A 12737-nucleotide genomic window follows, 5' to 3' on the forward strand; every position below is an offset into this window, starting at 1 on the left:
ACAGATAGATGAAAATAATAAAAAGAGAATTTGACCCAGACGTGATTAGAGCACCCAACCTTCTGATCTGGAGTCAGACGCGCTACCGTTGCGTCACCGAGTCCGTTCAGTGTCGCCGTTCGCACACACGCGGTAGCATGTTTTGCTCGGCCTTGTGTCGATGAAGCACAGGTAAAGAGACAAGTCATTGGGGACAGACAAATAATGAGATAGACAGATAGCTGAAAACAATAAAAATGAGAATTTCACCCGGACGTGATTTGAACATGCAACCTACTGATCTGGAGTCAGACGCGCTACCGTTGCGCCTCCGAGTTTGCTCAGGGCAGCCGTTCGCACACACGTGGTAGCTTGTATTGCTCGGCCTTCTGTCGATGAAGCACAGGTAAAGAGACAAGTCATTGTAGACAGACAAATAAGTAAATAGAGAGATAGATGAAAATAATAAAAAAGAGATCTTGACACGGACGTGATTCGAACACGCAACCTTCTGATCTGGAGTCGGACGCGCTACCAGTTCGCCACCGAGTCCGCTTAGGGTAGCCGTTCAATACACGTGGTAGCATGTTTTGCCTGGCCTTCTGTCGATGAAGCACAGCTAAAGAGAAGAGTCACTGTAGACAGACAAATAAGTAGATAGACAGATAGATGAAAATAATAAAAAAACAGAATTTGACCCGGGCGTGATTCGAACACGCAACCTTCCGATCTGGAGTCAGACGTGCTACCGAGTCGCCATCAAGTCCACTTAGGGTAGCCGTTCGCACACACGCGGTAGCATGTTTTGCTCGGCCTTCTGTCGATGAAGCACAGGTAAAAAGACAAGTCATTGTAGAATGACAAATAAGTAGACAGATAAAAATAACAAAAAAGAGAATTTGACCTAGACGTGATTCGAACACGCAAACATCTGATCTGGAGTTAGACGTGGTACCGTTGCGCTACCGAGTCCGCCTATAGGGTAGCCCTTCGCACACACGCGGTAGCATGATTTTCTCAGCCTTCTGTCGATGAAGCACAGGTAAAGAGACAAGTCATTGTAGACAGACAAATGAGTAGATAGACAGATAGATGAAAATAATAAAAAAGAACCTAACACGAACGTGATTCGAACACGCAAACTTCTGATCTGGAGTCAGACGTGCTACTGTGTCGCCACCGAGTCCACTTAGCGCAGCCGTTCGCACACACGTGGTAGCATGTTTTGCTCGGCCTTCTGTCGATGAAGCACAGGTAAAGAGACAAGTCATTGCAGAATGACAAATAAGTAGATAGACAGATAGTTGAAAATAATAAAAAAGAGCATTTAACCTAGACGTGATTCGAACACACAACCTTCTGATCTGGAGTCAGACGTGCTACCATGTTGCCACCGAGTCCACTTAGTGTAGCCGTTAGCACTCACGCGGTAGCATGTTTTGTTCGTCCTTCTGTCGATGCAGCACAGGTAAAGAGACAAGTCATTGAAGACAGACAAATAGGTAGATAGACAGATGAAAATGATAAAAAGAAAAATTGACCCGGATGTGATTCGAACACGCAACCTTCTAATCTGCAGTCAGACGCGCTACCGTTGCGTCACCGAGTCCGTTTAGTGTCGCCGTTCGCACACACGCGGTAGCATGTTTTGCTCGGCCTTGTGTCGATGAAGCACAGGTAAAGGGACAAGTCATTGTAGACAGACAAATAAGTAGATAGACAGATAGATGAAAATATTAAAAAAGAGAATTTGACCCGGACGTGATTCGAACACGCAACCTTCTGATCTGGAGTCAGACGTGCTAAAGTTGCACCACCGCGTCCGCTTAAGCTAGTCGTTCGCACATACGTGGTAGCATGTTTTGCTCGGCCTTCTGTCGATGAAACACAGGTAAAGAGACAAGTCATTGTAGACAGACAAATAAGTAGATAGACGGATAGATGAAAATATTAAAAAAGAGAATTTGACCCGGACGTGATTGAACCACGCAACCTTCTGATCTGGAGTCAGACGTGCTAAAGTTGCACCACCGCGTCCGCTTAAGGTAGTCGTTCGCACACACGTGGATGTTTTGCTCGGCCTTCTGTCGTTGAAACACAGGTAAAGAGACAAGTCATTGTAGACAGACAAATAAGTAGATAGACAGATAGTTGAAAATAATAAAAAAGAGAATTTGACCTAGGCGTGATTCGAACACGCAACCATGTGATCTGGAGTCAGACGTGCTACCGTATCGCCACCGAGTCCACTTAGCGCAGCCGTTCGCACACACGTGGTAGCATGTTTTGCTCGGCCTTCTGTCGATGAAGCACAGGTAAAGAGACAAGTCATTGCAGAATGACAAATAAGTAGATAGACAGATAGTTGAAAATAATAAAAAAGAGCATTTAACCTAGACGTGATTCGAACACGCAACCTTCCGATCTGGAGTCAGACGCGCTACCGTTGCGCCACCGAGTCCGCTTAGGGTAGCCGTTCGCACAAACGTGGTAGCATGTTTTGCTCGGCCTACTGTCGATGAATCCCATGTAAAGGGACAAGTCATTGTAGACAGACAAATAAGTAGATATTCAGATAGATAAAAAAAATAAAAAGAGAAGTTGCCCCAAACGTGATTCGAACACACAACCTTCTGATCTGGAGTCAGACGTGCTACCGAGTCGCCATCAAGTCCACTTAGGGTAGCCGTTCGCACACACGCGGTAGCATGTTTTGCTCGGCCTTCTGTCGATGAAGCACAGGTAAAAAGACAAGTCATTGTAGAATGACAAATAAGTAGACAGATAAAAATAACAAAAAAGAGAATTTGACCTAGACGTGATTCGAACACGCAAACATCTGATCTGGAGTTAGACGTGGTACCGTTGCGCAACCGAGTCCGCCTATAGGGTAGCCCTTCGCACACACGCGGTAGCATGATTTTCTCAGCCTTCTGTCGATGAAGCACAGGTAAAGAGACAAGTCATTGTAGACAGACAAATGAGTAGATAGACAGATAGATGAAAATAATAAAAAAGAACCTAACACGAACGTGATTCGAACACGCAAACTTCTGATCTGGAGTCAGACGTGCTACTGTGTCGCCACCGAGTCCACTTAGCGCAGCCGTTCGCACACACGTGGTAGCATGTTTTGCTCGGCCTTCTGTCGATGAAGCACAGGTAAAGAGACAAGTCATTGCAGAATGACAAATAAGTAGATAGACAGATAGTTGAAAATAATAAAAAAGAGCATTTAACCTAGACGTGATTCGAACACACAACCGTCTGATCTGGAGTCAGACGTGCTACCATGTCGCCACCGAGTCCACTTAGTGTAGCCGTTAGCCCTCACGCGGTAGCATGTTTTGTTCGTCCTTCTGTCGATGCAGCACAGGTAAAGAGACAAGTCATTGAAGACAGACAAATAGGTAGATAGACAGATGAAAATGATAAAAAGAAAACTTGACCCGGATGTGATTCGAACACGCAACCTTCTAATCTGCAGTCGGACGCGCTACCGTTGCGTCACCGAGTCCGTTTAGTGTCGCCGTTCGCACACACGCGGTAGCATGTTTTGCTCGGCCTTGTGTCGATGAAGCACAGGTAAAGGGACAAGTCATTGTAGACAGACAAATAAGTAGATAGACAGATAGATGAAAATATTAAAAAAGAGAATTTGACCCGGACGTGATTCGAACACGCAACCTTCTGATCTGGAGTCAGACGTGCTAAAGTTGCACCACCGAGTCCGCTTAAGGTAGCCGTTCGCACACACGCGGTAGCATGTTTTGCTCGGCCTTGTGTCGATGAAACACAGGTAAAGAGACAAGTCATTGTAGACAGACAAATTAATAGATAGACAGATAGTTGAAAATAATAAAAAACAGAATTTGACCCAGACGCGATTCGAACACGCAACCATGTGATCTGGATTCAGACGTGCTACCGTATCGCCACCGAGTCCACTTAGTGTAGGCGTTCGCACACACGCGGTAGCACGTTTTGCTTGGCCATCTGTCGATGAAGCACTGGTAAAGACACAAGTCATTGTAGACAGACAAATAAGTAGATAGACAGATGAAAATAATAAAAAAGAGAATTTGACCCGGACGTCATTCGAACACGCAACTTTCTGATCTGGTGTCAGACGCGCTACCGGTTCGCCACAGAGTCCGCTTAGGGTTGCCGTTCGCACACACGTGGTAGAATGTTTTGGTCAGCCTTCTATTGATGAAGCAAAGGTAAAGAGACAAGTCATTGTAGACAGACAAATTAGTATAAAGACAGATGAAAATAATAAAAAAGAGAATTTAACCCGAACGTGATTAGAACACGCAACCTTCTTATCTGGAGTCAGACGCGCTACCGTTGCGCCACCGAGTCCGTTTAGGGTAGCCGTTCGCAAACACGCGGTAGCATGTTTTGCACGGCCTTCAGTCGAGGAAGCACAGGTAAAGAGACAAGTCATTGTAGAAGGACAAGTAGGTATACACAGATAGATGAAAATATTAAAAAGAGAATTTGACCCGGACGTGATTAGAACACGCAACCTTTTGATCTGAAGTCAGACGTGCTAAAGTTGCGCCACCGAGCCCGTTAGGGTAGCCGTTCGCACACACGCGGTAGCATGTTTTGCTCGGCCTTCTGTCGATGAAGCACAGGTAAAGGGACAAGTCATTGCAGACAGACAAATAAATATATAGACAGAGAGATGAAAATAATAAAAAGAGAATTTGACCCGGACGTGATTAGAACACGCAACCTTCTGATCTGGAGTCAGACGTGCTAAAGTTGCGCCAGCGAATCCGCTTAGGGTAGCCGTTCGCACAAACGTGGTAGCATGTTTTGCACGAGCTTATGTCGATGAAGCACAGGTAAAGAGACGAGTCATTGTAGACCGACAAATAAGTAGACAGACAGATAGATGAAAATAATAAAAAGAGAATTTGACCCAGACGTGATTAGAGCACCCAACCTTCTGATCTGGAGTCAGACGCGCTACCGTTGCGTCACCGAGTCCGTTCAGTGTCGCCGTTCGCACACACGCGGTAGCATGTTTTGCTCGGCCTTGTGTCGATGAAGCACAGGTAAAGAGACAAGTCATTAGGGACAGACAAATAATGAGATAGACAGATAGCTGAAAACAATAAAAATGAGAATTTCACCCGGACGTGATTTGAACATGCAACCTACTGATCTGGAGTCAGACGCGCTACCGTTGCGCCTCCGAGTTTGCTCAGGGCAGCCGTTCGCACACACGTGGTAGCTTGTATTGCTCGGCCTTCTGTCGATGAAGCACAGGTAAAGAGACAAGTCATTGTAGACAGACAAATAAGTAAATAGAGAGATAGATGAAAATAATAAAAAAGAGATCTTGACACGGAGGTGATTCGAACACGCAACCTTCTGATCTGGAGTCGGACGCGCTACCAGTTCGCCACCGAGTCCGCTTAGGGTAGCCGTTCAATACACGTGGTAGCATGTTTTGCCTGGCCTTCTGTCGATGAAGCACAGCTAAAGAGAAGAGTCACTGTAGACAGACAAATAAGTAGATAGACAGATAGATGAAAATAATAAAAAAACAGAATTTGACCCGGGCGTGATTCGAACACGCAACCTTCCGATCTGGAGTCAGACGTGCTACCGAGTCGCCATCAAGTCCACTTAGGGTAGCCGTTCGCACACACGCGGTAGCATGTTTTGCTCGGCCTTCTGTCGATGAAGCACAGGTAAAAAGACAAGTCATTGTAGACAGACAAATTAGTATAAAGACAGATGAAAATAATAAAAAAGAGAATTTAACCCGAACGTGATTAGAACACGCAACCTTCTTATCTGGAGTCAGACGCGCTACCGTTGCGCCACCGAGTCCGTTTAGGGTAGCCGTTCGCAAACACGCGGTAGCATGTTTTGCACGGCCTTCAGTCGAGGAAGCACAGGTAAAGAGACAAGTCATTGTAGAAGGACAAGTAGGTATAGACAGATAGATGAAAATATTAAAAAGAGAATTTGACCCGGACGTGATTAGAACACGCAACCTTTTGATCTGAAGTCAGACGTGCTAAAGTTGCGCCACCGAGTCCGCTTAGGGTAGCCGTTCGCACACACGCGGTAGCATGTTTTGCTCGGCCTTCTGTCGATGAAGCACAGGTAAAGGGACAAGTCATTGCAGACAGACAAATAAATATATAGACAGAGAGATGAAAATAATAAAAAGAGAATTTGACCCGGACGTGATTAGAACACGCAACCTTCTGATCTGGAGTCAGACGTGCTAAAGTTGCGCCAGCGAATCCGCTTAGGGTAGCCGTTCGCACAAACGTGGTAGCATGTTTTGCACGAGCTTATGTCGATGAAGCACAGGTAAAGAGACGAGTCATTGTAGACCGACAAATAAGTAGACAGACAGATAGATGAAAATAATAAAAAGAGAATTTGACCCAGACGTGATTAGAGCACCCAACCTTCTGATCTGGAGTCAGACGCGCTACCGTTGCGTCACCGAGTCCGTTCAGTGTCGCCGTTCGCACACACGCGGTAGCATGTTTTGCTCGGCCTTGTGTCGATGAAGCACAGGTAAAGAGACAAGTCATTGGGGACAGACAAATAATGAGATAGACAGATAGCTGAAAACAATAAAAATGAGAATTTCACCCGGACGTGATTTGAACATGCAACCTACTGATCTGGAGTCAGACGCGCTACCGTTGCGCCTCCGAGTTTGCTCAGGGCAGCCGTTCGCACACACGTGGTAGCTTGTATTGCTCGGCCTTCTGTCGATGAAGCACAGGTAAAGAGACAAGTCATTGTAGACTGACAAATAAGTAAATAGAGAGATAGATGAAAATAATAAAAAAGAGATCTTGACACGGACGTGATTCGAACACGCAACCTTCTGATCTGGAGTCGGACGCGCTACCAGTTCGCCACCGAGTCCGCTTAGGGTAGCCGTTCAATACACGTGGTAGCATGTTTTGCCTGGCCTTCTGTCGATGAAGCACAGCTAAAGAGAAGAGTCACTGTAGACAGACAAATAAGTAGATAGACAGATAGATGAAAATAATAAAAAAACAGAATTTGACCCGGGCGTGATTCGAACACGCAACCTTCCGATCTGGAGTCAGACGTGCTACCGAGTCGCCATCAAGTCCACTTAGGGTAGCCGTTCGCACACACGCGGTAGCATGTTTTGCTCGGCCTTCTGTCGATGAAGCACAGGTAAAAAGACAAGTCATTGTAGAATGACAAATAAGTAGACAGATAAAAATAACAAAAAAGAGAATTAGACCTAGACGTGATTCGAACACGCAAACATCTGATCTGGAGTTAGACGTGGTACCGTTGCGCTACCGAGTCCGCCTATAGGGTAGCCCTTCGCACACACGCGGTAGCATGATTTTCTCAGCCTTCTGTCGATGAAGCACAGGTAAAGAGACAAGTCATTGTAGACAGACAAATGAGTAGATAGACAGATAGATGAAAATAATAAAAAAGAACCTAACACGAACGTGATTTGAACACGCAAACTTCTGATCTGGAGTCAGACGTGCTACTGTGTCGCCACCGAGTCCACTTAGCGCAGCCGTTCGCACACACGTGGTAGCATGTTTTGCTCGGCCTTCTGTCGATGAAGCACAGGTAAAGAGACAAGTCATTGCAGAATGACAAATAAGTAGATAGACAGATAGTTGAAAATAATAAAAAAGAGCATTTAACCTAGACGTGATTCGAACACACAACCTTCTGATCTGGAGTCAGACGTGCTACCATGTTGCCACCGAGTCCACTTAGTGTAGCCGTTAGCACTCACGCGGTAGCATGTTTTGTTCGTCCTTCTGTCGATGCAGCACAGGTAAAGAGACAAGTCATTGAAGACAGACAAATAGGTAGATAGACAGATGAAAATGATAAAAAGAAAACTTGACCCGGATGTGATTCGAACACGCAACCTTCTAATCTGCAGTCAGACGCGCTACCGTTGCGTCACCGAGTCCGTTTAGTGTCGCCGTTCGCACACACGCGGTAGCATGTTTTGCTCGGCCTTGTGTCGATGAAGCACAGGTAAAGGGACAAGTCATTGTAGACAGACAAATAAGTAGATAGACAGATAGATGAAAATATTAAAAAAGAGAATTTGACCCGGACGTGATTCGAACACGCAACCTTCTGATCTGGAGTCAGACGTGCTAAAGTTGCACCACCGAGTCCGCTTAAGGTAGCCGTTCGCACACACGCGGTAGCATGTTTTGCTCGGCCTTGTGTCGATGAAACACAGGTAAAGAGACAAGTCATTGTAGACAGACAAATTAATAGATAGACAGATAGTTGAAAATAATAAAAAACAGAATTTGACCCAGACGCGATTCGAACACGCAACCATGTGATCTGGATTCAGACGTGCTACCGTATCGCCACCGAGTCCACTTAGTGTAGGCGTTCGCACACACGCGGTAGCACGTTTTGCTTGGCCTTCTGTCGATGAAGCACTGGTAAAGACACAAGTCATTGTAGACAGACAAATAAGTAGATAGACAGATGAAAATAATAAAAAAGAGAATTTGACCCGGACGTCATTCGAACACGCAACTTTCTGATCTGGTGTCAGACGCGCTACCGGTTCGCCACAGAGTCCGCTTAGGGTTGCCGTTCGCACACACGTGGTAGAATGTTTTGGTCGGCCTTCTATTGATGAAGCAAAGGTAAAGAGACAAGTCATTGTAGACAGACAAATTAGTATAAAGACAGATGAAAATAATAAAAAAAGAGAATTTAACCCGAACGTGATTAGAACACGCAACCTTCTTATCTGGAGTCAGACGCGCTACCGTTGCGCCACCGAGTCCGTTTAAGGTAGCCGTTCGCAAACACGCGGTAGCATGTTTTGCACGGCCTTCAGTCGAGGAAGCACAGGTAAAGAGACAAGTCATTGTAGAAGGACAAGTAGGTATAGACAGATAGATGAAAATATTAAAAAGAGAATTTGACCCGGACGTGATTAGAACACGCAACCTTTTGATCTGAAGTCAGACGTGCTAAAGTTGCGCCACCGAGTCCGCTTAGGGTAGCCGTTCGCACACACGCGGTAGCATGTTTTGCTCGGCCTTCTGTCGATGAAGCACAGGTAAAGGGACAAGTCATTGCAGACAGACAAATAAATATATAGACAGAGAGATGAAAATAATAAAAAGAGAATTTGACCCGGACGTGATTAGAACACGCAACCTTCTGATCTGGAGTCAGACGTGCTAAAGTTGCGCCAGCGAATCCGCTTAGGGTAGCCGTTCGCACAAACGTGGTAGCATGTTTTGCACGAGCTTATGTCGATGAAGCACAGGTAAAGAGACGAGTCATTGTAGACCGACAAATAAGTAGACAGACAGATAGATGAAAATAATAAAAAGAGAATTTGACCCAGACGTGATTAGAGCACCCAACCTTCTGATCTGGAGTCAGACGCGCTACCGTTGCGTCACCGAGTCCGTTCAGTGTCGCCGTTCGCACACACGCGGTAGCATGTTTTGCTCGGCCTTGTGTCGATGAAGCACAGGTAAAGAGACAAGTCATTGGGGACAGACAAATAATGAGATAGACAGATAGCTGAAAACAATAAAAATGAGAATTTCACCCGGACGTGATTTGAACATGCAACCTACTGATCTGGAGTCAGACGCGCTACCGTTGCGCCTCCGAGTTTGCTCAGGGCAGCCGTTCGCACACACGTGGTAGCTTGTATTGCTCGGCCTTCTGTCGATGAAGCACAGGTAAAGAGACAAGTCATTGTAGACAGACAAATAAGTAAATAGAGAGATAGATGAAAATAATAAAAAAGAGATCTTGACACGGACGTGATTCGAACACGCAACCTTCTGATCTGGAGTCGGACGCGCTACCAGTTCGCCACCGAGTCCGCTTAGGGTAGCCGTTCAATACACGTGGTAGCATGTTTTGCCTGGCCTTCTGTCGATGAACCACAGGTGAAGAGACAAGTCATTGTAGACAGACAAATAAGTAGATAGACAGAGAGATGAAAATAATAAAAAAAGAGAATTTGACCCGGGCGTGATTCGAACACGCAACCTTCTGATCTGGAGTCAGACGTGCTACCGAGTCGCCATCAAGTCCACTTAGGGTAGCCATTCGCACACACGCGGTAGCATGTTTTGCTCGGCCTTCTGTCGGTGAAGCACAGGTAAAGAGACAAGTCATTGTAGAATGACAAATAAGTAGATAGATAAAAATAACAAAAAAAGAGATTTTGACCCAGACGTGATTCGAACACGCAAACATCTGATCTGGAGTTAGACGTGGTACCGTTGCGCAACCGAGTCCGCCTATAGGGTAGCCCTTCGCACACACGCGGTAGCATGATTTTCTCGGCCTTCTGTCGATGAAGCACAGGTAAAGAGACAAGTCACTGTAGACAGACAAATAAGTAGATAGACAGGTAGATGAAAATATTAAAAAAGAGAATTTGACCCGGACGTGATTGGACCACGCAACCTTCTGATCTGGAGTCAGACGTGCTAAAGTTGCACCACCGCGTCCGCTTAAGCTAGTCGTTCGCACATACGTGGTAGCATGTTTTGCTCGGCCTTCTGTCGATGAAACACAGGTAAAGAAACAAGTCATTGTAGACAGACAAATAAGTAGATAGACGGATAGATGAAAATATTAAAAAAGAGAATTTGACCCGGACGTGATTGAACCACGCAACCTTCTGATCTGGAGTCAGACGTGCTAAAGTTGCACCACCGCGTCCGCTTAAGGTAGTCGTTCGCACACACGTGGATGTTTTGCTCGGCCTTCTGTCGATGAAACACAGGTAAAGAGACAAGTCATTGTAGACAGACAAATAAGTAGATAGACAGATAGTTGAAAATAATAAAAAAGAGAATTTGACCTAGGCGTGATTCGAACACGCAACCATGTGATCTGGAGTCAGACGTGCTACCGTATCGCCACCGAGTCCACTTAGTGTAGGCGTTAGCACACACGCGGTAGCACGTTTTGCTCGGCCTTCTGTCGATGAAGCACAGGTAAAGAGACAAGTCATTGTACACAGACAAATAAGTAGATAGACAGATGAAAATATTAAAAAAGAGAATTTGACCCGAACGTGATTCGAACACACAACCTTCTGATCTGGAGTCAGACGGGCTACCATTGTGCCACCAAGTCTATTTAGGGTGGCCGTTCGCACACATGCGGTAGCAGGTTTTGCACGGCCTTCTGTCGACGAAGCACTAGTAAAGAACAAGTCATTGTAAAAAGACAAATAAGTAGATAGACAGATAGATCAAAATAATAAAAAGAGAATTTGACATGGACGTGGTTAGAACACGGAACCTTCTGTTCTGGAGTCAGACGTGCTAGAGTTGAGCCACCGAGTCCGCTTAGGGTAGCCGTTCGCACACACGCGGTAGCATGTTTTGCACGGCCTTCTATCGACGAAGCACAGGTAAAGGAAGAAGTCATTGTAGAAGGACAAATAAGTAGATAGACAGATAGAGGAAAATAATAAAAAGAGTATTTGACACGGACGTGATTAGAACACGACACCTTCTGATCTGGAGTCAGACGTGCTAAAGTTGCGCCAGCGAATCCGCTTAGACTAGCCGTTCGCACAAACGTGGTAGCATGTTTTACACGGCCTTCTGTCGATGAAGCACAGGTAAAGAGACAAGTCATTGTGGACAGACAAATAAGTAGATAGACAGATGGCTGAAAACAATAAAAAAAAATTCACCCGGACGTGATTCGAACATGCAACCTACTGATCTGGAGTCAGACGCGCTAACGTTGTGCCTCCGAGTTTGCTCAGGGCAGCCGTTCGCACACACGTGGTAGCATATATTGCTCGGCCTTCTGTCGATGAAGCACAGGTAACGAGACAAGTCATTGTAGACAGACAAATAGGTAGATAGACAGATAGATGAAAATATTAAAAAAGAGAACTTGACCCGGACGTGACTCGAACACGCAACCTTCTGATCTGGAGTCGGACGCGCTACCTGTTCGCCACCAAGTCCGCTTAGGAGGGCCATTCGCACACACGCCGTAGCATGTTTTGCTCGGCCTTCTGTCGATGAAGCACAGGTAAAGAGACAAGTCATTGTAGACAGACAAATAAGTAGATAGACAGATAGATGAAAATATTAAAAAAGAGAATTTGACCCGGACGTGATTCGAACACGCAATCTTCCGATCTGGAGTCAGACATGGTACCTTTGCGCCACCAAGTCCGCTTATAGGGTTGCCCTTCGCACACACGCGGTAGCATGTTTTGGTCGGCCTTCTGTCGATGAAGGACAGGTAAAGAGACAAGTCATTGTAGACAGACAAATAAGTAGATAGACAGATAGATGAAAATATTAAAAAAGAGAATTTGACCCAGACGTGATTCGAACACGCAACCTTCTGATCTGGAGTCAGACGTGCTAAAGTTGCACCACCGAGTCCGCTTAAGGTAGAAGTTCGCACACACGCGGTAGCATGTTTTGCTCGGCCTTGTGTCGATGAAACACAGGTAAAGAGACAAGTCATTGTAGACAGACAAATTAATAGATAGACAGATAGTTGAAAATAATAGAAAAGAGAATTTCAGCCAGACGCGATTCGAACACACAACCATGTGATCTGGATTCAGACGTGCTACCGTATATCACCGAGTCCACTTAGTGTAGGCGTTCACACACACGCGGCAGCACGTTTTGCTTGGCCTTCTGTCGATGAAGCACAGGTAAAGACACAAGTCTTTGTAGACAGACAAATAGGTA

At 45.6% G+C, this 12737-nt stretch overlaps 6 non-coding genes across 6 annotated transcripts; all 6 read right to left on the bottom strand.

Annotated features, from left to right (window-relative positions):
* Positions 1-1730: 1730 nt before the first annotated feature.
* Positions 1731-1802, bottom strand: TRNAW-CCA (transfer RNA tryptophan (anticodon CCA)). The gene has a single exon. It is a non-coding gene; the product is annotated as a tRNA-Trp (tRNA).
* Positions 1803-2368: 566 nt separating this feature from the next.
* TRNAW-CCA (transfer RNA tryptophan (anticodon CCA)) lies at positions 2369-2440 on the bottom strand. Its single transcript has one exon. It is a non-coding gene; the product is annotated as a tRNA-Trp (tRNA).
* A 1198-nt stretch (positions 2441-3638) lies between these two features.
* On the bottom strand, positions 3639-3710 carry TRNAW-CCA (transfer RNA tryptophan (anticodon CCA)). Its single transcript has one exon. It is a non-coding gene; the product is annotated as a tRNA-Trp (tRNA).
* Positions 3711-8096: 4386 nt separating this feature from the next.
* TRNAW-CCA (transfer RNA tryptophan (anticodon CCA)) lies at positions 8097-8168 on the bottom strand. Its single transcript has one exon. It is a non-coding gene; the product is annotated as a tRNA-Trp (tRNA).
* A 2899-nt stretch (positions 8169-11067) lies between these two features.
* TRNAW-CCA (transfer RNA tryptophan (anticodon CCA)) lies at positions 11068-11139 on the bottom strand. Its single transcript has one exon. It is a non-coding gene; the product is annotated as a tRNA-Trp (tRNA).
* A 1208-nt stretch (positions 11140-12347) lies between these two features.
* TRNAW-CCA (transfer RNA tryptophan (anticodon CCA)) lies at positions 12348-12419 on the bottom strand. Its single transcript has one exon. It is a non-coding gene; the product is annotated as a tRNA-Trp (tRNA).
* Between the last annotated feature and the right edge of the window lie 318 nt (positions 12420-12737).

Source organism: Rhipicephalus microplus, chromosome 5 (assembly GCF_043290135.1).
Source record: "Rhipicephalus microplus isolate Deutch F79 chromosome 5, USDA_Rmic, whole genome shotgun sequence".
In the NCBI taxonomy this organism is placed as follows: domain Eukaryota; kingdom Metazoa; phylum Arthropoda; class Arachnida; order Ixodida; family Ixodidae; genus Rhipicephalus; species Rhipicephalus microplus.